This window comes from Urocitellus parryii, chromosome 5 (genome assembly GCF_045843805.1).
Source record: "Urocitellus parryii isolate mUroPar1 chromosome 5, mUroPar1.hap1, whole genome shotgun sequence".
NCBI classification, from domain to species: domain Eukaryota; kingdom Metazoa; phylum Chordata; class Mammalia; order Rodentia; family Sciuridae; genus Urocitellus; species Urocitellus parryii.
In genome coordinates, this window is record NC_135535.1 from 44,683,844 (window position 1) to 44,708,950 (window position 25,107).

At 34.2% G+C, this 25,107-nt stretch overlaps 1 protein-coding gene across 1 annotated transcript in view; it reads right to left on the minus strand.

Moving 5' to 3' along the window:
• Trhde (thyrotropin releasing hormone degrading enzyme) overlaps positions 1-25,107 on the minus strand; it is a 377,691-nt gene that overhangs the window by 161,776 nt on the left and 190,808 nt on the right. The gene's annotated exons all lie outside the window — the stretch shown is intronic.

Below are 25,107 nucleotides of genomic sequence, written 5' to 3' on the forward strand. Positions count from 1 at the left end.
TGAGCATAACATGAAATAAAATCAATGGACTACGATATGCCCTTAAGAGACAGAAACAGTGGACTGGGAATTTATCAGTGGTTAAAGCAAATTTGGAGAGTGCACACATATGAAAATGATACGATGCAGGCTTTTTGTGCATTCTACTGGGTCAAGCTTATAATTCCAGCCATAAATAACCTTCTTAGGTAAGTTCAATATAAAAAACACATTTTGCCATTTAGATCATTTATTTCTAGTCCCATCAGAACAAACAGCTCATTCTCTACCTACTACTCACTCCCACTACACACATTGGTCTCTGAAAGAAATTCAGGAGACCACATGATAAAAGGCACTATTGACATCAAAGTATAATACCTGTTAATGTATATGTGAATTCAGAAATAATGGACATAAAGTGGAAATCAATAAGTATCAATAATCCATTATGATGAAGGAGTGAAAACAGACAAAATCGTAAGATTTCTATTCTCTGCAACTTGACCTATTAGTATTTGCTCTAATAAAATCAGATTTTTATGTGAGAAATAAACTGTAAAGAGAAGATACCTCTTTGTTGTTTTTGTTTTAAGAAAGTTGGCTTTAAAGAAACACCTTGAGTTTTGTTAATAAATATGCTGGCTCCATTAGTCTTCCTGGTCTCCTGCCTTCATTGATGGAGGAGGGAAAGAAAAAAAGAAGTTGCAGGAAATAATAAGGGCTAAATAGCCCCTAGATAGTTGGGACCTGAGGAGTATCATTACAGAGATTAAAGACTCCAGTGCTTAAATTGCTGGACCTAATTCTGAACTGACTCCTGAAGCCTCCTAGTTTTGAGATAGCAGATAAACAGCATGTTATTTAGGAGTTAAGTTGTAATTTCAAGCTGAGAGTACACCAATCCTGAACTTAAAGAAATGGAAGTAGAGAATGAATAGGTTAAGGAAAGAACAGTTAGTCTGGCTCAAAAGAAACATTTTTTGTTCATCTTTACTTGCTCAATGATTCAGTATTTTTAAGTAATAATTTAATTAATTAGCCAACTCTCTTCTGAAAGGCTTATTTTCTAGTAGCTCAGATTTTTCATTTTCTATGGCCCATATATCTAACTTTTTTTTTCAGTTTTCTTTTGTTCTAAGAATTTCTCAGCAATAGTCTATGCTCCATCAAAGAGTTTGCAACGACAGAACCAAACCATACTCTGAAACCCAGAGGGCTGCTCTACACCCCAGGAGGCCACAGTGACAAGGTCAAGCTTAGCCTGAGTTAAGTGACAAACATGACACAGCATGTATGGATTTCTTCTCGAATTATTTCCTCACTCAAGACAAATTAAGGAAAGAAGAATTGAACCCAATGATTTAAATTTTTTAAATTACCATGATTGATGTATACAATGTTTATTTTAAGTCCACTAAAAAGCAACATTAAGATCTTATACAAACAGCCTGGACTTAGCCAATAAGGGCAAAGCATGTAACAATTCCAAAATGAAAATTTAAATGTTATTTTTAAGTGGTTGTCCAATCCAGTTACCCATTCAATTTTAAAATACATCTTAAAACTATCTCTTATTAGAATTAGAGGGAAAATCATGAAATGGGTAATGATACTTCAACTTGACCAATGAATACTTTGGTTTCTAAAGTACCAATTAAAGGTGTGATTCCATTCTAAAGTTAAAATAATATTCAGCTCTTCAAATAGTAATTGCCTGATCCATGTCACTCAAATTTCTAATCTAAAACCAAATGCAAAATGATGCTTTATTGGAATCTTAATTTTTAATATTTAGCAACAATAAATACATGTTGACCAATATTAAAACTTAATAAGTATATCTGGTTTACTATGGATATGAGTTTTCAGTGGTATAAAATAAATGGCTGTATGATCTTAAAGATGAAATCTAAATTAAATTTCAAAGAGAAAACTTGTTAAAGGAGATACAAATTATATATAAAATATTGCTTCATGCTTCTTTCTGGGTAAAACAAACCTTTGCCTAGTTAATAGAATTTCTTTTTTTTTTCATTTTTGTTGTGCTGTCTACGATCTTTAGTTAATAGAATTTCAATAAACAGATTTTAACTTTAGTAGAGTTAAGTCCTTAGTAAAACATCCATCTTCTACCTTGCTGGGGAGAAATGGTAGTGCATAATAGAGAAAAAGGCTAACATGCATAAAGAATTTGGCGGGGAAGAGGGACTGGAAGCACTCACAAAGCACAGAAGACAGAATGCTTAAATTGAGAAGGAAAAAAAGAAAATTCTAGCCAGAGGCAAGCCCCATTTAAAAGAACTACAAAGAGCTTCCAGGAGTGAAGGTACTAATTTTTTTTATAAAAACTTGCTTCACTATAAAATAAGAGATGATCTTAGCTTGTCAGTCCTGAGCTACAAACCTCATCATCATCAAAATCAAGCAGTGCAAAAACTACCAAGTATTGATTAATTACCTACTGTTTATCAAGAACTTTAAGAGTCTAAAAATGAAGGAAAAGAAATCCTGGCTCCAATGTTAGAGAAGAGATTAAAACAAAACAGTTGGCCACAGAGAGTGAAATAATAGTTTTCTCACATGGACTAGAAGTGCTAAAGGGATTTTCAGAAACACAATACTATAAAATAGAATTATTTATGGACAGTTTATTGGAAAAGGTAGAATTTGATCTGACCCTTGAAGGAACTTTGAAGTTTAGTGTGTGGTATGGTGTGTGTGTGTGCGTGCATGTGTGTGTGTGTGTGTGTGTGTGTGTGTGTGTGTATTTTCACTTTTCATTAGTTCCTTTTAATTATTCATAATATTAAGGTTCTTTTCAACAGAATTACACAAGCATGGAATAGAATTTGCTCTAATTCAGTCCTCAGGATTTCCTTTTTCCCTTCCATTCTCCCTCCCCCATTTCCCTTCCTCTAATCTACTTATCTTTCTGCTATTTATTTATAGTGTTTTTTTTTTTTAAATTAGTGCCTTGTGGATATACATGAAAGTGAGATTCGCTATGGTATATTCATATATGTACATAGGAAAGTTTGGTGAGATTCATTTCACCATTCTTCTCTTTTCTTATCATTCCTCCCTCCCCCTCAATCCCCTTCCTCCTGTACCGACCTCTCTTCTATTTCATGGAATCCCACCCCCTATCACCTTTACTTTTTTTTTCCTTCCTATTTGGTCTAGCTTCCATATATCAAAGAAAATATTCAACCTTTGACTTTTGGGGACTGGCTTATTTCACTTAGCCTGATGGTCTCAAGTTCTATCCATTTATTGGCAAACGCCACAATTTCATTCTTTATTGCTGAGTAAAACTCCATTGTTTGTGTATATCACATTTTCTTTTTCCATTCATCTGTAGAGTAATACCTAGTTTGGTTCCACAGCTTGGCTACTGTTAATTGTGCTTCTATAAACACTGATGTGACTGCATCGCTATAGCATGCTAGTTTTAGATCTTCAGGGCATACATTGAGGAGTGGAATCACTGGGTCATATGGTGGTTCCATTCTTCATTTTTTCAGGAATCTCCATAGTGTTTTCCAGGGTATTGGCACCAATTTGCAGACCCACCAATAATATATGAGTGCACTTTTTCCCCCACATCCTTGCCAACATTTATTATTGCATTCTTGATATTGCCATCTGACTCTTAACTCTGAATTTTAAGGTCATCCTGATCAGTGATCTACCACTTTCAAAAATTAGCACAATAAAACAAAATAAAGAACCTTTAAATCTGTTTGAAAGAGATCCAGCCAGGCATGGTGGCACATGCCTGTAGTACCAGCAACTCTGGAGGCTGAGACAAGAGGATCACAAGTTCCAAGCCAGGCTCAGAGAAACCTTGTCTCAGACTTAAAATAATAAGGACAAAAGGGGTTGTAGCTCAGTGGTAAAATGCCCTGGATTCAATAACCAATATTAAGACCAGTAATAATAATAATAATAATAACAACAACAACAAAATAAATAAAAGTAGTTTAATGTTAACAGTAACCTACCATCTTAACATACACACAAGATAGTGTTGTTTCATATGTGTTTTCATTTACCTACTTACAATAATATCAAATGTATCAGTTTGTTTTCAACTTTTTTCAAAAAAAATACTGCATTTGCATTTTTGGAGAAATGCTTAAAGGCATTTTGGAAAAATAAAGAAAATGAGAGCAAATATTTAGAGTTGATAATGAACATCATAAAGCCATTATTTCATTTACTAATTTTTATATATAATATATATAATAATTATCATATTATAATATATAATATGATAATAATATATTTGTGGTGAACATTCAACAACTAGTATAAATATGTATATATATATATATATATATATATATATATATATATATATATATATAAAATTCCTATTGTATTCCAGATATGGTGCTACACTGGGGACTAAATATATGACTACAACCTAGTTCGTAACCTTAAAGATCTCAAGAATAGAAGATAAAGACTGATAAATTGCAAACTGTATTAGAATATGATGGATGCTACAAAACACAGAGGAGGAAATGATTAATTAGTTCAGAAAGGCTTCACAGAGGAGGTGACATTAAAGTGAACTGTTGAAGGATGAGGGTTTACTCAGATGAATGGAGGAAGCAGCTATAAAAGGGCACATCCAAGACAGAGGAAACATGCAAAAACAGCCACTCTGTTTGAATCCTCAATTATCAGGTTGAAGAGCTTGGTCTTAATAAATGGGCAGTAGCAAGCATAATGACATAATGAAAGTAGTATCTTAGGAAAATTGCCTTATCTGTGTTGTACAGGATGGCTTGATGTATGCACAGCCAGGAGACAGGAAGTGACTATTGTACTGAGGAATTATGGTGTTGGTGTATTAAAATAAGTTGTTGCTGAATGACAGTTGGATCTGAGAGATCAAGAAGTCTATGCTTTTTGTCTTGGTCCTTTGGCATCATGGGGGGGGATATATTGAGAAACAACTATATGGCTTTTAGAGTTGATGGAATTTTAAATTTAAAAGGTGGGGAAATATTGACAGAAAATGGGGGAGTGGAAAAGGTGTGATTTGGTGGACAAGCTAAAAAATCAGTTTTAGACATGCTGCAAGGAAAGTGACAGCAAATGTGCAAAAATGGATGTGCTATGGACAACTGGAAGTAAAATCTTGGGTTTAAGGTAAGAGACAAGTTTTAAACCTCCTTTGGCAATGCATAAGAGTTTGTATGGAAAAATAAATGAAGTCTCAGAAGGAGACTTCTTAAAAATCATGTTTATAATTTTGGCATTTCACATATCAGCATATATCAGTACATGTGAAGGAAGTTAAGCATTCTTATCACATCATTAAATAAATCTGAGAAGTTATATTCCCTGATGTCTCATGATGGCTTCTGCCTGAAGCAATCCATCTCAGGGGTTAAAAGATGAGGAGTATGGATAGAGATGTAGACATGTTCCTATAGGAAGGCTGACTGATTTCAGTGAATAGCAATACCAGGCAGATATTTTATGTCATCAGAAAAGAAAGACAAAAACAAAATCAGAGAGTAATGTGAATCAAGATCAAAGACAGATACATCAAACCAGAGACAAGGAGGATGAGAGCCAAGACTGAACCAATTCAAGTAATGGTGAAGTCGTCCCGGGCATGGAAAAAGTAGGAAAAATATCCCAAGGCGGACCTGGGTTACTTCAGAGCAGTCACAGGACTCAGTTAATTTTCTAGGAGGATGGATCTGAACATAAACAGCCCTTCTGGTATTCCTAGGAGACAAGACAGGCACACCGCTGCAACACTGATGAAACATCCCTTGACTGGAAGAAACATACCTGCCACTCACTAGAAAATGACCTTGAGCAAGGTCATCTCAGACCTCAGCACCCTCATTGGTAAACATATGTGGTTGTGAAGATTAAATAAGTGGATTAGTTCTGCATACAGTTATTAAGCTCCTGCTATGTCCCAGATGACATGCCTAGTTCTGAGGACAGAGAGATACAGGCAAGGGTCCTACATTCCAAGACTTCAGAATTGGAGAAGGAGAGACAAAGATGAAAGCAAATATTAAAACATGAGCTGCTATATATAAAAAGAGAAGCAGGTTCAGGATATAGTGTGACTACACCCAGAGGGCTATGATTTGTTCTGCCTGAGGGAGGGCAGGAAAAGCTTTTGAGGTGATAGTTTAAATTGAATTTTAAGGTTGATTTGAGTTTTTGAGAAAGAAAAGGCACAAAAGGACATTTTGGACAGAGGGGGAAAAGTGGGAAATGTCGTGGAGACCTTTCAGCATGGTTTCTTAGGGGTCTACAGAGTTCTGTGTGGCAAAAAGCAGAGAATGAATTACTAGTGATGATCACAGAGGGAGACAGACAAGAACAAAAGCATCAAAGACTGATGACAAGTTAAGAAGCTGGAGTGAGGAAGTGAGATCATCAGACCTGCACTCGGAGGGTAAATCTGGATAAATAATGATAAAAGGGACAGGCAGTGATGAGCAACCAGAAACAGAGAAAGGGGACAATGTTGTATAATTGTGAACAAATAGTACACAATGTGGCCTAAATCTTTGTGATCACAAAATAACACATTAATTACTTCTCTAAAATTGAGTTCAATTTTTTGGTGACCAATGGTGAACAGACAGAGCATTTACTTTGGAATCGCAAGATGTATAAATTAAATATGGGTATAAACATAAATACAGATGCAGGTACAGATTTATATTAAGATATGCATAAATGTATCCAAACAGATGCAAGGATTTTTTTCAGTATTTTCATTCATTTATGTATAATGTCTTAATATAGTTTTATGTTCACAATATTCTCTTGAATAGAGATAAAGATTTTTTTAATCTTTGAACCCAAACCAGTACAAATGTCTGACTGAAATAAATTGAACAATACAATCTAATTCCATATGTTTATTGCCTATTTCATATATAGAAATCCTGTGTTAGATCCCAGGACAGAACACCTATATATAAGTAGCTCCTTCACAGTGTGGACGACATATGTGATCCACTCATTAATGCCATATGATGGTGGATATTAACTTCAATAGAGCTATGGGAGTAGAGATTAACATGATTTCGGTATCCATTAGCCATCCATCATAAAGAGAAGTAAGATTGCGTTTTATCTGTCTAAAAACCTATACTATCATGTGATAAGGACCTTTAATATTCTATGTGCTAAACAAAATGTCACATGAATCCACTCTAGACTGAACCCCTTTGCTGATAGGAGGCTAGAACAAGGGATACAGGCATGCCTAGCATGGCAGAGTTGGAATTTTATTCTTGTTTCTCCTGAACTATTCAGATCATGACAGGTTAAAGCAGATGAATATGATCAGGAATTCAAACAACAAAAGTAAATATATTGGGGGATAATATCCACAAGGCTTTATCTATGTGAAATGGTAGCACTGTAAAGCTGAAATTTTCAAATTTTGTAATCCTATAATGGAATGCAATATTTATGAAAATTATACTTCAAATTCCCTACAATATTAAAAGAACTTTATTCTACAAATTTTATATCATCAGCCTACTTTTTACAAAGTTCTAAAATGCCCCAAAGTATTTTAAGCTTTCCAGTTGAAATGTTGCTAGATTTGCTGGCAAAAAAAAATTATATCATCATTTGACTGAGTAGTTAATATTTTATACACAACTAAATCATACCAATAGAAGAAATAAGAGTAAAAACATACGCTTTCATATAGCAATATGCTTCAAAATTAATGTTTCAAAATGTCATGTTTAAAATACACATGCCCAAGACATTACTAATGATTTCCATGTGTAGCTTGTTAAAATAGTTCATTTACAAATTAAAGTCAAGCTTGTGCAAAAATACATATACATAGTAGGCACTGAAGAACAATTTTAAAAGGAATCACCATGAATGTCTGCAATGAAACAAGTGCTGTACTGAAAGTTTACCTCTGTTTTTATTTACATAACCTTTCACAGAAGGTGTTACATAAACACAAGCCTCCAGGTACCAGCCAGATCTCTATTGATACAACTTTATTCTGTGAGTTCAGAAAACTTGAACTAAGTAACTGAACTAATGTGTACCATATGTTCTTACTTCTTTCAACTATCACCACTTGTCATCCACTGCCAAACCACAAGTTCTCTAAGAAACCTTAATCAATGCATAAACTAAAAGGCAATTATATTTCTATAAGAATATCTTGGATGATTTTATAAGCCTCATAATCCTAGATAACCCCCGCACGTGTCTTTGTAGAGCCAAGATACTCTCATCAATCATAACTCAGAGAAAGTGGGTTAAACTGTGAGTCTCTTCAGTGACTCATCCTTCTTCTGCCTGATGTTATGTTTTTAATATCCAAGCTGAATGTGTCATGTCACATATTATCCAAGATGTGACAAGTCAAGAGAAAATGCTAAGATGGAACACAAAGCATACTGCACTACATACAACAACATTCTGAACCCTGTGCAGTCTGAATCAAGAACCTTAAAAATATGGCAACACTGATGTGGGTGAAGTTACCATCACTCATATTTTCATTAATTATGGTAATCCTGGCTCTTACAGAATAATTATGAATGCACTCCACATGTCAATCATAGTCATAATCACAAACAGGTTGTCTAATTATGTAGCTCATGCTGATTCTAGTAGCCCCACAAAATTATTGTAAATAATCTAATCCTCCCATGCTCTCCCTCCCTACCCCACTATAAGTCAACCTCCTTATGTCAGAGAAAACATTCGACATTTGTTTTTTGGGGGATTGGCTAACTTCACTTAGCATTAAATTAATTCTAGGTAGGGAAGATGGGTGGGCAGGACAGGGAGGGGGCAGGAGATTAGCAAGGATGATGGAATGTGATGGATATCACTATACAAAGTACATGTATGAAGACTTGAATTGGGTGTCAACACATTTTCTATACAAACAGAGATACAAAAAATTGTGGTGTATATGTGTATTAAAAATTATAATGCAAAAAAACCAAAGTACATGTATAAAGGCATAAATTGGCAAGAACATACTTCATATACAGAGACAAAAAATTGTGCTCTATATGTGTATTAAGAATTGTAATGCATTCCACTGATGTCATTTATATAAAACAAATAAATAGAATCAATAAAAGAAAAAATAAAAAATTATTGTAAATATCCATGTATACCATGTGCTTTCATATAAACTACTTAAAACATGCAAGTCATTTAGCTTCTCTTTTTATTTGTAGATTTCTTAACATCTTCCCCTGTATTTTCTTTCACTTATCCAATGTAGTTTCATATATTTCTACTCTAATTTCTAATATAATCCATTTCCTTTTAATGTTTTCATTAGTGTATTATAGTTATAATACTAGTGTGGTTTATTTCTACATAATCATATATGCGTGGAATATAATTTGCTCTATTTCAATCCCTAGTACTTTCTCTTTCCCTCCAATTCTCCCTCCCTCTGTTCTCCTTCTTCTACTCTACTGGTTTTCTTTCCACTTATTTTTTTTTCAATTGGTGCTTTACAGTTATACATAAAAGTGAAATCCAATGTGGTTTATTCATATACATATATAGCATAATTTAGGGTCAATTTCATTCCACAGTCCCCCCTTTCCCATCCCTCCTCATTCCCCCTCTGTTCCCTTCCTCCATTGCACTGACCTCCAATTTCATGGTATACCCACTTTGCCTTTATTTTCATTATTTTATTCTAGTTTCTGCATATGAGAAAATATCCAATCCTTAATTTTCTGAGTCTGCCTTATTTCACTTATTACAATTAGTTCCTCTATCCCTTTACCAGCCAATGTCTTAATTTCTAATATAATCTACTTCTAATCTCAAGATACTTTTTACTTCAATGAATGAATTCCCAGTAACAACACAGAAACTATTATTATAATATTTCATAAATGTTCTGGTAACCTTTGTTTCATAATTTTTGTTAATTTGGGGCCAGATACTTAATACTGAACAATTAATATATGTTACACTTTGGGTTGACTGCTGAGGAATGATGTGAGATAATAGTCCTTAGCCTGATGCAGCCTTCCATCCAGACAGGGTGACTATCTTCTCCTTTAGTAGCTACCATGAACTGATTCCTGCTTTTCCACAGAATCAGGATCCTACCCATAGATGGTAAGTTTCTGTGAGATAAAATTGCTTTTATCTTTTCAATAACCCTCGCTCTGCTTTGGCAATAAGAACAATTTCCTCTATTGCTCTGCTTAACTTTTTGACAAGTTAATAAGACATTTTAATAAAGTCAAATTTGCCAATCAAAATTTTAAAAGATACACATTTATTTCTCACATCCATCACAAGGAGTCTCCAATATTTAAAGACACAAATAATAGACTCCTTTAATACTTGACTGATGATGTAATTCAGAATAGTTTAAAATGCATATTGACTAATAATTTCAAACAGATTTTATTTTTTAAATTCTAATGGAAACTCTCATAACATTCAGGTCTGGAAGAATTCCAAGGATGAGCTAATCAACTCCCAAAAGTTATTAACATGGCTTCAAGTGGCTAATTCACTGTATGTTATTTTAATTTGTGAAATAAATAATAATTCAAATGACCTTAATTCTGTAACAAAATTCTTATTAAGTTGATGAATGGATTCCATTAAATATCACATTTGTTTTTATAATTTAGCTTTGATATTTAGTCATACAGATGGTCAGTTCATCAAACAAACCAATCTGGTAAAAACTTTACACTTGTCAGATCATCTTTATCTTTCCAATGAAGATAAGAAGTGTGGCTTTTTTTTTTTTCTAATTTGAAAGATTTACTAAACCATAGAGAAAAACCTCTCCAGGTCATACAGAGCACTTGAAGGACAAGAAAGTTAATCAATTCAGACATTCTATAGTACTACATTCAAAGTAAACTATAATAATGTTAAATAATAAAATTTTTGTATAAATAGTAGGGAAAACCTTCACTATTTAAAATAGTGCAGCAAAATTCAGCATTAGCAATCCATTTATAACGTGCAAAAGTGTTTAAGTATTAACATCCCAAAATCATTCAAAAAGGAAATAGGTATCTCCAGAAGTATCATGGGAAAACAATTTGGTTGCTCTCACTGATTTTTTAATATAAGATTCACAATATGCTTCATTGGAAGACAATAGTTGAACTTTTAAAATAATACCATTACATTTAAGTATCTAACAGTAACACTAATACTGGCAAAAATGATAGAAAAAATGAAATTTCTTAGATTCTTAAAACTACCCTCCAACAGTGGCAGCATGAGTATTTCAGGCATATTTGACAGTGGAGTGAAAAATTACACAGCTATTAAGTAACAGAAAGCCAAAAAGTTAACTCTGGTGATGAGTAGAAAAGAGGAGTTGAGCTTCATTCTGGGAAAACTAAAAGTGACATTACTTTGATAAAACCAATCAAAATAAATTGATAAATGGATCTGATAGGCTTCCAGGTCATGGGTATTTTGTCCTCATCTAAGTGGTCCCCATCCCTAACAGAAAAACTATCAAAAAATAGACATCCAATAAATGTTAAATAGTTGACAATGAACAAGTCAATAGAGATTAATCCCTGGAGATAACTGGGACAAAAAGTCACAAGCACAGTACTTAGCAACAAGTGGAAAAATATTATTTTGTTGTGAAAAGCCAAATATTTTCAAGCCTGGGAAGTGCCATAACCTGTCAGCTCACAAAAGAAATCAAAGGTTTCAAGAAAAGCTCCTTGCTGTCTTATAATCAGGGCAATGAACTGTTGTAGAGATTCTCTTAGTTTTTAATTGTCTTCATAAATAGTAGATCCGGTTGCAGCCACTTTTCACTGGACCATCCATCTAAATTTGGTTTGTCTTTCATTAAACAACTTAGAAATATTATTTAGATGAAATATTATTTAAATGAAAACACACCATCCTACTAAGACCCCTCCCATTACAACAAAAGAACAGAAATCTGCTTTTCAAAGTGCATACATATCTTCCTAGCACACCTGGGTAGTTTAGAGGATGAAGCAGGACTTAAAAGCAGAATTTATCTGAGGAGAAAGATACTCAACATCTGAATAAAGGGAATGGCTATTATAACTAAGTAAATCTGTACAAACATTGGAGAACACATTTGAGCCATGTAGCATAAAAATGATAATTAATAGCTAAATGCCCTTATTATTCCTTGCTTTGGCTAATCCTCTGAGACTTACTGGGCCACATTTTATTTTCCAAATGTCTCTATGAATATGAAGACTCTAACAAGGTCATGGCTTTGTGTTTTTGAGCTACTTCACAAACAAAATAACTGCTGACCAGGGCATGTTTGGTCAGCTAAAGCCAAAAGAAAAATTCCAAACTTTCCCATACTGAAACCACTGTATTAAAGATAAAATACAGTGTATTTAAGAAACTGATATACAGCTGTTCCCTACTAATATTACCATGAGGTTTATTCCATAGAAATTAACACAACAAATGGCTCATTTTGGGTGCTTGTTAAATCTTTGACTGAGATAAATAGAATGAATGAAATGTATGAATGAGTTGAAAGGCAAGAAGCGGTAGCAATACAGAAAACTAATTTATACAAAATTATTGAGCTAGTAGGCTGTTAGCAGCACTTAAGAACTGCATCACTGAACTATAAATAAAATCTGGAGAAGAGAAAATAAAATGATTAAAGGAATTAATTGGACACAGGTGTTCCTGAAGCAGGTTCCCAGGGAGAGAAAGCATTGCCACATATCTTCATTTTTAAAGGCCAATGTGACACAAACTGACAAAAATAAGACTCCAATCACTAGAATTTTATTTCATCAATCCCAGAAAGAGATAAAAATCCAAAGACATAAAACTGTTCAAAAGGGGCTTACTTAAATTTGTGAATAGTGAATCCATGGAGGTTATTCAGCTCAGTGTCAAAATCTGTTCTGCCCACAATTTTTTTTTTTTGGATTCATGGCTGAGGAAAGTTGCCTGAATGGTAGGCTGAATAGTGGTCTAGTCAATATGAGACTCCTTAGCCTCGAGAAAAAAGACAATAGAGAAGCTGTACACTCTCCAGGTGCCCAGCAGAATGTCTTAATTCTCTTTCACTGTGAGTTAACATATGTAAAGTGCTTGTTGATACCCAGGAAACGCTGCATGGGCTGTATTATCACCCCTGGTCCAGGAGCAACTGAGGCAAGAGCTTCATCTTTTCATATTTTCTCTACCCAGAAAGCTCTTTTGCAAGATTCCATTTGATCACTTGAACTCACAACTTTCATTTCTGACATTCTTGTCTAGTGACATCTGAACAGTATTACAGTAACCTTGACAAAAAGGGGGGGAAAAGCCTCATAAAGTGTTATGGACTGAGACAGTCACTCCTTGCCTAGAAATGAGTTGTGTTCTAATGTCTTTTAAAACATAGCTGTCTGGTTAAGGATGATTAATAATTTAGAAACTAATGAATTATTCTTGAGTTGCCCTCTGAGTCCCCAGCTTTGGTTGTGTTCATGTTAGGGGCTTTGCAAAGCAAATTCGTCTTTACCTGGAAAAATGCTGAATAAAATCAGATGCTGCACAATTCATATATTATGGGAAGATAACATTCTTACCGGGGCAGTGGAATGGACAGATAAACTAGTGGTGTGATCTGTTATGGCCAATATTATATTTGAGAACAAAGGTGCCTAAGAGAACATTTTATCATTTTGGTATAATTTTTGGCATTATAAATTTGGGGGTTTATCAAGTGACATATGACAATTTCTTAGCAAGCTGAAATATTCTGCTTACAAACAGCGTTTACTTAAAGGGGGAAAGAATAAGCTGGTTTCCCCTGCAATATTTCTAGACATGAGAAAGGACAGCCCTACATTATTGCTGGGCTTCAGATTCATTAGTAGTTTTCTTCTTCAAAAACATCTAATCCTATAAATTTGAAATTCCTAAGGAAATGTAGAAAGACCTCGGCACCATGCAAATCCAAACACAGTCTTCAGTAGCAATGCTTTATTCCCCAGGGAATGCTCATTTATCTTTTATCTCTGGCTTAAAGTATACAAATCCTGAAACAATGTCTTTCTGAACAAAATGACTTTGCTTTTAAAAAATCATCCATTAAAAACAAGTATGAAATTTTCAATTTGCTGCTGTGTTTTAAATTTTAAAAACCAATATAGGAAAAAAGGTGATGTATTGCAACTAAAAAAAAATCCCAGATACTTACCTGAATATAGAAATATATGTGAATATGTATGAATACTAATAAATTTTCATGTTTTCTCTTCCCTTTCTAAACATACATGACTTAGCAAGACAGCTATTCTTCCAAAATGAGACTTAGCATGTCTTGATAACATTGAAGCTCCTTAAAAGATTCCTTTTCCAAAGCAACTGAAAAACCAGTCTTGACTCTTTTTTATTACAAAAAGTTACAAAAGTATGAATGTATTCAATATTCTTCATTTATAGCTTAAATTTAAAAATGTATTTGTGTCATTAACTTCTACATCAGTTAATATACTTCAACAATTAACAGATGATAGTTTGACCTAACTTATTCTTCTTTCTAATAGATGCCCTTAAAGGGGTACTAACAAAAAATATTTAATTAAAAAGTACAGAATTAGTCCTCAAATGAGGAAAACATTAACACAATTTATTATTGTTTTAGCAGCACTGAGGGCAATTTTAATGTGATAGTGTAACAGATGCAGTTGCTGTTTTAACAAAGATTACTTGCTAAAAATTCTTAATATCTCTTCATTTTGATTAGAATCCAAGTCTCAGCTCATTGCTTTTGGATTATCCTAATTTGTACTCGCTTTGAGTTCCAGTCTAATCCTCAAGATGCAGGACATCAGGGCACATCAGGACACATCAGGATTCCCCCTGCACTTTTTCTGAGTGCAGATATGAAACTTCAGACGCTTTCCTTTAATGGCATTAGCTGCTGTTCTCACTGCAGCTCTTGCTTCTTTGTACTTTCTTTGTCTTTGCTACAAGTCCATTATCTACCAACAATCAAAAACTGCTCTAACCAATAATGTTAAGGGAAAAGTGGCCCTTTCTCCCAGAATAGGGAGCTAGAGTTCTCCATTCCCTCTTCAATGGGAAAGAAAAAAAAAATAATAATATATATATATATATATATATATATATATATATATATATATCCTCTAAAAAAAGTATACGCTTTCAGTTGGAAAAAAAAATGCTTGCAGAGTGGGGAGGATGGAAGAGTAAAGGGGAAACACAAAAAAGAGATCCATTTTAAAGGCTGGGACCCCAAGGGACCTAAGAAGGTACTCCTTCTACTGCCCTTCTAGTCAGTCAATGTAAATGTCACTTTTAAGCTACTGAGCAGGATCAAACAGACCACAAACCCTTGGGACTAGCCCACAGAAACCTTTAAAATTTTTCACATTCAGTAGGTGAGAGTCATCTGAGAATAAAATATCATCAACCAGTTAAAAACAATCGATTGCTTTCTGACTGATTACTTGCAAAGAGTCATATACTATATGAAGACTTTGATCTTAACAGACTAACAAAACTCTATGGAAAACCAAGACTATAGATACTTACATTTACTTACCATTAAGTATTTACAAGGTAAGATTCAAAATCATTATTTAATTCTCAAATGGCTTATCTCTGGCCCCATAAACAAATATATTTTGATTTTTTTAAGGAATAACTGGCAATAATGCCAATATGCCAACTATTGTTAGAATCCATATTAAATAACTTTTAAAAGTATGTGAAAAAATTTTTGCCTACTGACATGAAATCAAAGATGGACTTAGGAAATGAATAGCTAAACAAGTAAAATATGTACCTAGACCAAATTATTTTCTTTCTACTTTTCTATTTTTGTCTCTTTGAATTGCAGAATGTTTATCATGATTTAGAATGATTAAGCAATGTCTTTACACTTAAACCAGAAAAAATTTAATTTAATAACTGTTATTTCAGTTAATCCAACAGTTTCGCCAACTTTTTTGAATAAAAATAAGTTTAATAATTGAGAATGATTTTATTCCAAAAAAATTATATTCTAACACTTTTTGTTAAAGCATATTACTGGTCTAATGGCAGAATTCAGTTTTACTATTTTGGTCCTGCCTATGATAGAGACAATCAAGTACATCTGTTAAAATTTTAGGAAACATAATTTACAATATTTGAAGTATTTAACATGGATGACATCTAGTCACACGAATCCCAGGGTTCTCACAAAAATTTAGGGAGAATTTCCAGTCTGAAATTTTTGTCTATGGGTTACTTTGTATAATTCGACATATAAAATAATGTACAATTTTATCAATGTATAGTGTAAAATAAATTTTAAGTTATTATTCATTTGAAGTGCTGGGGGTGACACTCAGGGCCTTCTGCATGCTAAGCAAGACCTCTATCATTCAGTTATATCCCCAGCCCAATGTTCCTGCCATGGGAGGCTCTTTAACATTCCATTCCCTTAATAAAAGAGCACACACTTACGTTTATTGATCCTCATTATAGAAGCTCTTCTTCATAATGTTATGTTCAGGAGACAGAAGGAGGCACCCACAATATAGACTATGCAAATTCTAATGAAAAACTACACCATATGCTCGGGGGTGTGATGAGGCCTGCATCAGCACTGAATCTATAAATAAGTTCTTCATAGATGCATTGTGCTGTGCACCCTGTTCCTGTATTAAAATTATTTTATTAAGTATTTTTGGGTTCCAATGAAATTAATCAAGAGTTGTTGAAAAATAGCATGTTGTGGACCTGCACAGGACCCAGGCCCACAGTAGGCCCGGGTCCATCTCACCACCCGCTGAAACCCACCTGAGCTCAGGCTCTGGCACAGGACCGCATTTTCAGACCAGCAGACCACCACAGGACTTCAGGCCTGGCCCGTATCCACCCACACCTACATATGTGGGACCCAGGCCCAAGGTAGGTCCAAGTTCGCCATTCACCTGCACCTGGGAGCCCAAGCCTAACCCACTTCCATCTTGGGACACTGCAGACATCGCCATAGCCTTCCCCATGCAGTAGACCCAGTAGACCCTATTTTTTTTTAAGCAGACAGGGCCTAGAAGCAACTGCACCTCAGAGCAGGCATCCCAAAGACAGTGTAAGGCCTACCCTTTCAGCCCCATCTCTGTAAGACATTGCATCCATCTTGGGGCATCTCCACTATTATCTCTAGTTTCCTCAGCTATTGTCACCAGCACCATTAGTTGCAGTAGTATACATTAGGGGAAACCAGCAGGATCTGGAAGCCCAACATCAAGGTAAGGTACAGACAATCTGCATGTGTACTACAAGAATATAGGGTAGAAACTGTAATATCTCAGATCCACACTGTAAGACACATAGACAACATGAAAAAACAAGGGAGTAAAGTGCCCCAAACAAACCAGGACACTATAGTAACAGAACCCATGGACAGTGAAGGTGATAAAATATCAGAGAAGGAGTTCAAAAGGTTCATAATTAAAATGACCTGTGAATTAAAGAATGACCTAAATGAGCAAATACAGGCAAAACTGATCACTCTAACAAAGAGATAAGAGCAAAATACAGGTAGCAAAAGATTACTTCAAGAAAGAGATAGAGACTCCAAAACAAAACCACTCCGAAACCCTTAAAATTAAGGAAACAATAAATCAAATAAAAAATTCAATAGAAAGCATAACCAACAGACTAGATCACTTGAAAAAAGAAAGAATACTAGATAATGAAGACAAAATATACAATCTGGAGAATAAATTTGACCACACATTGAAGATAGTAAGAAACAATGAACAGAATATCCAAGAATTATGGGACAGCATCAAAAGACCAAATCTAAGAGTTATTGGGATAGAGGAAGGCACAAGTTTCAAAACAAAGGAATGCACAATCTCTTCAATGGGATAATATCAGAAAATTTCCCAAGCAGAAAGAATAAATTGGAAAACCAAATACAAGAGGCTTAAAGGACACCAAATGTACAAAATTACAACAGATCTACACCAAGGCACATTATAATGAAAATGCCTAGCATACAGAATAAAGATAGAATCTTAAAAGCAGCAAGAGAGGAATCAGATCACTTATAGAGGGAGACAAATTCATATCTCAGTAGATTTTTCAACTCAGACCCTCAAGGCCAGGAGATCATGGAACAACATATACCAAGCTCTGAAAGAAAAGGGATGCCAACCAAGAATCTTATATCCAGCAAAATTAAACTTTAGATTTGATGATGAAATAAAAATGTTCCATGATAAACAAAAGTAAAAGAATTTACAACTAGAAAGCCAACACAACAGAACATCCTCAGCAAAATATTCCATGCAGAGGAAATAAAATATAATGATGAAAATCAGCAGAGGGAGGTATTACACTAAAGAAAAAAATAATCAGAGGAGAAACCAAGTCATGTTAAATTCCCAAAATAAACAAAAATGGCTGGGAATACAAATAATGTCTCAATAATAATCCTGAATGTTAATGGCCTAAACTCACTAATCAAAAGACATAGACTAGCAGATTGGATCAAAAAAAAAAAAAAAGACCCAACAATATTTTACCTCCATGAAACTCGTCTCATAAGAAAAGACATCCACAGACTAAAGGTGAAAGGTTGGGAAAACTCATACCACTCACATGGAATGTGGAAGCAAGCAAGGGTTTCCATCCTCATATCAAATAAAGTAGACATCCAGCTAAAGTTAATCAAAAGGGATAAAGAAGGATACTAGATACTGCTCAAGGGAACCATAGACCAACAAGACATAACAACTATAAATATATACGCCCTAAACAATGCAGCATTTATGTTCATCAAACAAACTCTTCACAAGTTCAAGAGTCAAATAGACCAAAACACAATAATTTTGAGTGACTTTAACACAACTCTTTCACCACTGGATAGATCTTCTAAACAAAAGCTGAACAAAGAAACTATAGAACTCAATAAATTAGACTTACTGGACATATATAGAATATTTCATCCTTCAATGAGTGAATACACTTTCTTCTGAGCAGAACATGAATCCTTCTCTAAAATATATTATGCCACAAAGCAACTCTTAGCAAATATAAAAAATAGAGATACTACCCTGCATTCTATAAGATCATAATGGAATAAAATTAGAAATCAATGATAAAACAAGAAATAAAAGCTACTCTAACACCTGGAGACTAAATATTATGCTACTGAATGAACAACTGGTTGCAGAAGACATCAAGAAGGAGATTAAAAATTCTTAGAAGTGAATGAGAACACAGACACAACATATCGAAATCTCTGGGACACTATGAAGGCAATTGTAAGGAAAGTTCATTGCATGGAATTCATTCCTTAAAAGAAGAAGTAGTCAACAAATAAATGACTTAATATTACATCTCAAAGTCCTAGAAAAAGAAAAACAAATCCACACCAAAATCACTAGAAAATAGGAAATAATTAAAATCAGAGTTAAAAATCAATGAAATTGAAATAAAAGAAACAACTGAAAAAATTGACAAAACAAAAAGTTGGTTCTTTGAAAAAAAATAAATAAAATTGACAGACCCTTAGCTATGCTAACAAAGAGAAGGAGAGAGAAAACTCAAATTATTAACATATGTGATGAAAAAAGAAATATCACAAGAGACATTGCAGAAATAAAGAAGTAATTAAAAATTATTTTGAAAACTTGTACTCCAATAAAATAGAAAATATCAAAGGCATCGAAAATTTCTAGAGTCATCTGATTTGCCCAAATTCAATGAGGATGATATCACAATTTAAACAGATCAATTTCAAGTGACGAAATAGAAGATGCCATCAGAAGCCTACCAACCAAGAAAAGCCCAGGAGCAGATGGATACACAGCTGAGTTCTACAAGACCTTTAAAGAAGAACTAATGCCAACACTCTTCAATTTATTTCAGAAAATAGAAAAAGAGGGAGCACATCCAAACACATTTTATGAGGCAAATATCATCCTGATTCCAAAACCAGGCAAAGACACATCAAAAAAGAAAAAAAGAAAAGGAAAAAAGAAAGGAAACTTCAGACCAATATCTCTAATGAACACAGATGCAAAAATTCTCAATAAAATTCTGACAAATCAAATACAAAAACATATCAAAAAGATAGTACACCCTGATCAAGTGGGGTTTATCCCAGGGATGCAAGTTGGTTCAACATATGGAAATCAATAAATGTAATTTATCACATGACTAGACTTAAAGATAAGAACCATATTATCATCTCAATAGATGCAGAAAAAGCATTCAACAAAAAACAGCACCCAGACATGCTCAAAAGATTAGAAAAATTAAGGATAACAGGAACATATCTCAACATTGTAAAAGCTATTTATGTAAGCCCCAGGCCACCAGCATTCTAAATGGAGAAAAATTGAAAGCACGATTCTCTCTAAAATCTGGAACAAGACAGGGATGCACTCTTTCACCACTTCTATTTAACCACTTCTTGAGATGCTGGCAAGAGCAATTAGAGAGACAAAAGAAATTAGGTAAAGAAGAACTCAAATTAGCACTATTTGCCAATGTTATGGTTCTAAACTTAGAAGACCCAAAAAATTCCACCAGAAAACTTATAGAACTAATAAATGAATTCAGCAAAGCAGCAGGATACAAAATCAACACCCATAAATCAAAGGCATTCCTGTATATCAGTAACAAATCCTCTGAAAGGGAAACAAGAAAAACTACCCCATTTATAATAGCATAAAAAATACTTGATAATCAACTTAACAAAAGAGGTGAAAGACCTGTACAATGAAAATTACAGAATGTTAAAGAAAGAAAACCTTAGATGATGGAACGATCTACCTTATTCTTGGATAGGCAGAATTAATATTATCAAAATGACCATACTACCAAAAGCACTATACAGATTTAATGCAATTCCAATCAAAATTCCAATTACATTCCTCATAGAAATAGAAAAAGCAGTCATGAAATTCATCTGGAAAAATAAAAGACCCAGAATAGCTAAAGCAATCCTTAGGAAGAAGAGTGAAGCAGGTAGCATCACTATACCAGACCTTAAACTATACTACAGAGCAATAGTAACAAAAACAGCATGGCATTGGCACCAATGGTACAGAATAAGGACACAGAGACTAACCCACAAAATTACAATTATATTAGACAGAGGTGCCAAAAACATTCACTGGACAAAAGATAGCATCTTCAACAAATGGTGCTAGAAAAACTGGAAATCCATATGCAACAAAATGAAATTAAACCCCTTTCTCTCACTACGCACAAAACTTAACTTAAAACTTATCAAGCACCTAGGAATTAAGCCAGAGAGTCTGTGTCTAATAGAAGAAAAAGTAGGTCCTAGTCTTCATCATTTGGGATTAGGCCCCAACTTCCTTAATAAGACTCCTATAGTTCAAGAATTAAAACCAAGAATCAATAAATGGGATGGAATCAAATTAAAAAGTATCTTCTCAGCAAAAGAAATAATCTGTGAGCTGAACAGAGAGCCTACATCTTGGGAGCAAATTTTTACCCCTCACACATCAGATAGAGCACTAATATCTAGAATATATAAAGAACTCAAAAATCTTAACACCCAAAAAACAAATAATCCCATCAATAAATGGGCCAAGGTACTGAACAGACACACCTCAGAAGAGGATATATAATCAATCAACAAACATGAAAATTGTTCAACATCTCTAGCAATTAGAGAAATGTAAATCAAAACTACTCTAAGATTTCATCTCACTCCAGTCAGAGTGGCAGCTATTAAGAATACAAATAACAATAAGTGTTGGTAAGGATGTGGGGGAAAAGGCACACTCATACATTGCTAATAGTACTGCAAATTGGTGCATCCAATATGGAAAGCAGTATGGAGATTCCTTGGAAATCTGGGAATGGAAATACCATTTGACCCAGCTATCCCTCTCCTTGAACTATAATCAAAGGACTTACAAACAGCATACTACAGGGACACAGCCACATGAATGTTTATAGCAGCACAATTCACAATAGCTGAACTGTGGAGCCCACCTAGATGCCCTTCAGTGGATGAATGGATAAAAACAACAATGGAATACACAATGTAATTTTAGTCACCAATAAAAGATAATAAAATCATGGCATTTGCAGGTAAATGGATGGTGTTGGAGAAGATAATGCTAAGTGAAGTTAGCTAATCCCAAAGAAACAAATGCCAAGTGTTTTCTCTGATATAAGGAGGCTGCCTCATAGTGGGGTAGGGAGGGAAAGCATGGGAGGAATAGATAAATTCTAGATAGGGAAGAGGGGTGGGAGGGAAAGGGAGGGGGCAGAAGATTTGCAAGGATGGTGGAATGTGATGGACATCATTATCCAAAGTACATGTATGAAGACACGAATTGGGTGTCAACATACTTTATATAAAAACAGAGAGAGATATGAAAAATTATATGTGTAATAAAAATTGTAATGCATTCCACTGTCATTTTTAAAAATCAAAAGAAAGAAAAATTCTGCTCTATATGTGTAATATGAATTGTAATGCAAGAAAAATTCTGTTCTATATATGTAATATGAATTGCAATGCATTCTGTTATCATATACAACAAATCAAAATTTTAAAAAATAATTAGTTAATTAATTTTAAAAAAACAAATAACCCAATCAACAAATGGGCTAAGGAACTGAACATACATTTCAAAGAAGAAATACAATTGGTCAACAAATACATGGAAAAAATGTTCAACATCTCTAGCAATTTGAGAAATGCAAATTGAATCTACACTGAGATTTCATTTCACTCCAGCCAGGATGGCAATTATTAAGAATATAAGTAACATAAATGTTGGTAAGGATGTGGGGGAAAGGTACACTCATACATTGTCAGTGGGACTGCAAATTGGTCTAACCACTATGGAAAGCAGTATGGAGATTACTCAGAAAACTTGGAATGGATCAACCATTTGACCCAGTTAACGCACTCCTTGGTTTATACCCAAAGGACTTAAAATCAGCATATTACAGTGATGCAGCCACATCAATACTTATAGAAGCTCAATTCACAATAGCTAAACTATGAAACCAATCTAGCTACCTTTCATCAGATGAATGGATAAAAAAATGTGGTATATACACATGATGGAATATTACTCAGTCATAAAGAATAATGAAATTATGGCATTTGCAGGTAAATTGATGGAACTGGAGAATATCATGCTAAGTCAAATAAGTGAATCCCCCCCAAAAAAATGCTGAATGTTTTCTCTGATATGTGGTTGCTAATTTACAATAAATGGGGGCTTAGGGAAGAATAGAAGCACTTTGGATTAGACTGAGGGAAATGGAGGTAAGGGAGGGGGAATAGGAACAGGAAAAATAGCAGAATAAATTGGACATTACTACCCTATGTGCATATTTGACTACATGACCAATGTAATTCTACATCATGTACAACCAGAAGAATGAGAAGTTGCACTCCATATATGAATAATATGTCGAAATACATTCTGCTATCATGTATAACTAATTAGGACAAATAGAAAAAGAACTTTAGATCATTTAAAAAAAGAATAGCGTGTTGTCAGTCACTCCTTTTATCACTTTTAAGGAAACATAATAAGATTTAATAGAATTCCCATTAGTAGCATACTGGAACTTGATTCATCGAATAATGTTGCTGCTAACAGTCAACTTTAACAAAATAACATCAAGCAAGAAGACAAGTAGCTCTCCCCCCCATGAATGGTGCCCTTAACCTGAAACCAAGAAAGCTGTTTCTAATGATACTGATGTTTGATGAATGAAATATTATCTAGGGCTTATGTCCCTACCGAATACATAAAAATTGACTTGGTGAGACTGAATCTAGACACAAAGCTTACAGAACTTATTTTGTAACCTATATATATATATATATATATATATATATATATATATATATATATATCATATAATTCTAGAGTGTTAAATGGACCTCTGGGGTTGGAAACATTAGAGCAACTATACATAAAATAAGTGCCCCTTTCTAATAGAGTACTCAGTGTCCAGGGCCATAATGCCTTCTCATAGGTTTCAAACACCTCACAAAAATCATGGGAGCTTACTAAGTCAGTATAATTGTCCTATTTTTCAAATGGTAAGGATGAATTAGATGAAATGGCTTTCTTAGAATCTAACTTTCTTATCTCTAATCCATTCCCCTGACCTTACATCATACTACCTAAAAAGACCCATATTTACAAAATTGTAAACTTCATTAGTTTTCTGGGGTAAAAATGTTACCACAAAAAATTTGTATTCCATGTAGTATTCTTAATGTAAAAACTGATTACTCCTGAATCAAAAACTGACTCCAAAAACACCCAGGCACAAATGTACAGCAAACTAGGATTTTACTAACAGTTAAGAAAGGTGAGTAGCTCAGCCTAAATCAGACCAGGAGCTTCCTAAAAATGTCATGTAATTCTGGTCTTCTTTATGGCTGTTCCATGGGAAGTAGATTGTCATAGTAATCTCCCTAGCAAATTGAAACTATATTTCAATGCTTGAGCCCGGTATCTAAAAATGATAAAAGCACTGTTTTAGAGATTAGAGGCAAAGGAGGTCAACTCCTTGAATTTCTTTACTCCTGACATGAGCCTGACTTCTGGTTTTTCTATTTTAGGTTCAGCTTCAGCGAAGCCCAGGCCATGCACTACAACCTGCAAGAAGCTTCTGTGCATATCACACACGTGTGAGTTGCTGCTGACACAGCAATCACCCTTGCTCTATTGAATGTCTTTCACTCTTTAGCTGATTCCATTATGAAAACAGTGCTGGCACAGCCTCATGGTCATGTAACAATCCTCTCTTATTTAGGTGGCTAACACTCTTAGAGTTTATTTACAAAGAAGACACTAATGATATATGGAGGGCAATTGGTTGATGGAGTTTTTTTTATTATAGGTTTTAGTATAGGTTTAGTACATTCCACAAACTAAGTAAAGGAAGTTGCTGCAAATCAAAAGCTATCAAAGGTCAGAAAGTATTTGTGATCTTTGCCATCCAAACATAGACACTACAGCAACACTTATTTCTTTTTACTATTAATTGTCTAGCTAAATATGATGGAGTCTATTCTCAATTTCTTCATTTGATAGTGTGAACCTTCTGTGTCAC